We start from the raw sequence: 2,450 nt of genomic DNA on the forward strand, positions 1-2,450 counted from the left end.
TATGGCCTAGTTGGGTGAGCACTGGCCTTTGGACTCAGCAGACCTGGTTCTAGTCCCGGCTCGGCCACCAACCTGCCCGGTGACCTGGCACAAGCTACGTCCCTGCTCCCTGCCTCAGTTTCCCCATTTGGTAACACGGGGATACCACCACCGACCTGCTCCACGGCACGAGTGAGGGCTGCTGCTGATTCCTTGCCCTTTCTAACCCGTGGCCAGGTTGGCGTCTGCCAGTGGCCGGTGCCACGGAGTGTTAACCGCATGGCCCCGAGGGGTGAGGGTCACCTGTATCCGGGACAGGAGCTGTCGGGATATTAGTCTAAGGGCTCTGCGGGCAGCCCTGGGCTTAACTTCCCAACGGGGGCCCGCAGTGATCTCGGGGGGCTGGCGAGATTCCAGCCCCAGGAAGGACAAAGATCCCCAGGTACCTACGGAGCCAGGCCGAGCTGCAGATCCGGCCCCTAACCAGCCACCCACGGAAAGGGCGGAGTCAAAGCCTCCCCTGGGAGCGACACGTTCCCGCCACGTGGCGCTGGCAGCAGAGAGGGCGGGGCGTGACCGGTGTGAATCGGCCCAGGAGCTGCGCTAGTTAAAGCTACTGGCACGTGTGTTACGGGAGCTCAGGAGAGGCCTCCGCGGAGATCAGGGCCCCGTCGCGCCGGGCACTGCACAGCCACGGAGTGAGAGACGGCCCCTGCCCCAGAAAGCTCACTCTCAAGACAAACAAGGGGCAGGAGGGGAAACTGAGGCCCAGAGTGGGGGCAGGATGCGCCCATGCTCAGACGGTCAGTCCCGGAGCCAGGCACAGAACCCAGGAGTCCTGACCTCCAATCCAGCTCCTTAGCCACCAATCCCCCCCGCTGCTGGCTGTAAGGGGGTTTTGGGGGGCACAGACTGGAAAGGGGGAGAAAGAAATCAAGCCTCAGTTAAGGGCCTGGACTGAGAACCGGTGTCCTCTGTCCACCCCGCCCCCGGCAATGTCAGCACCCGCATTAACCCTCAGCCCGGCCCTGCGGGGGCACCTCCCAGAGAGGGGTGGGGAGCCGGCGTCTCCTCCGCCGGGTCTAGCCGGCCCGTCAAGGTCGTCTGGCAGCCTCCGCGCCCCGCCAGCAGCTGCCATCACACGGCAAGCAGCCCCGGTAATGCCAGCTGCAGGGGAGCGACATTCCTGGGTGACCTTGACTGTGTGTGTGTGTGTCTGTGTGTGCGCATGTGTGTGTACGTCTGTGTGTGCAGCACAATCCCCCACACACAGCTGATCCTTTGCCTATCTGACTGCTCCCAGCCCCACCTGGGCCCCCTCCCCTCCCCCCCAGTCCATTGCCTCTCCCCATGGAGTGGGGCTGAGTCCCTGGCACCCGGGCGTCCTGACTCCTGGGGGCACCTTCTGACCCAAAGGAGCCCAAGTGTCTCTTACAGGATATTCATGTAGGGATTCCAGCACCACAATGCAGCCACCTCTGGGGTGGGGTGCGGCAGCTGCTTGTCCAGGGATCCCTCACCCAGCACCACAATGCAGCCACCTCTGGGGTGGGGTGCGGCAGCTGCTTGTCCATGGATCCCACACCCAGCACCACAATGCAGCCACCTCTGGGGTGGGGTGCGGCAGCTGCTTGTACAGGGATCCCTTACCCAGCACCACAATGCAGCCACCTCTGGGGTGGGGTGCGGCAGCTACTAAACAGCCACATGGCAGTTTGGGACAGGAAGTGAGGAAGCAGATGGTCCCGAAAAGACAGAATCTGAGCGGGAATGAGTTGGGGAGAGCTTTGCTCTCATGGAAAGCTCTTCGGCTCCATCATGCCAGGCTACGGAGTCAAGGCACAGCCCCCCCCCCCCCCAATCTGAACCTCCCCCCTTGGTGTGGGTGCGCGGGTTGGGCCCTGTTTCAAAAAACAAGAGGTGTGGGGGGGGGTCATGCCTGGTAGTTGGAGCAAAGGCAGCCGGGCCTCGTGGTGGGAGCGGTGGCAGCGGGGCCAGGAACCAGCACCAGAGACAAGAGCCCGGAGCAGGGTGGGAACAAAGGAGGAGCCCGGCTGGGAACCAGGCTGGGGCTGTGAAGTCCCCACAGCCAGGCAGGAGAGGCCAGGCCCCCAGAGCGACGTTGGGCGCGGGGCGTCTCCCGGGAGTCCCCAGAGCAGCGCCTGGCCCAGGGACGGCTCCTCCCCGCCGGCAGCTTCCTCAGCCTCTAGTTTGGGGCAACCCCGGATCCTGTGGCGCTGGGGTGCATGGGGGGGCCGTGCGCGCATTGGGGGGGGTGAGTGCAGGGGTGCAGGTGGGGACTAGGTTGTGCACGGGGAGGTGACTGTGTGCAGGGGCCTGGGGAAGTGGGGTTGTGTATTTGTGTGTGTGTGTTTTTGTGCATGTGTGTGCATGTGACTGTCTATCTCTAGATCTCTCCCCCCCCATCCCCGCCGCTTTCTCCGGCTCTGCCCTTGAGAACCAGCCCGCGG

This window comes from Chrysemys picta, chromosome 17, assembly GCF_011386835.1.
Source record: "Chrysemys picta bellii isolate R12L10 chromosome 17, ASM1138683v2, whole genome shotgun sequence".
Classification (NCBI taxonomy): Eukaryota; Metazoa; Chordata; order Testudines; family Emydidae; genus Chrysemys; species Chrysemys picta.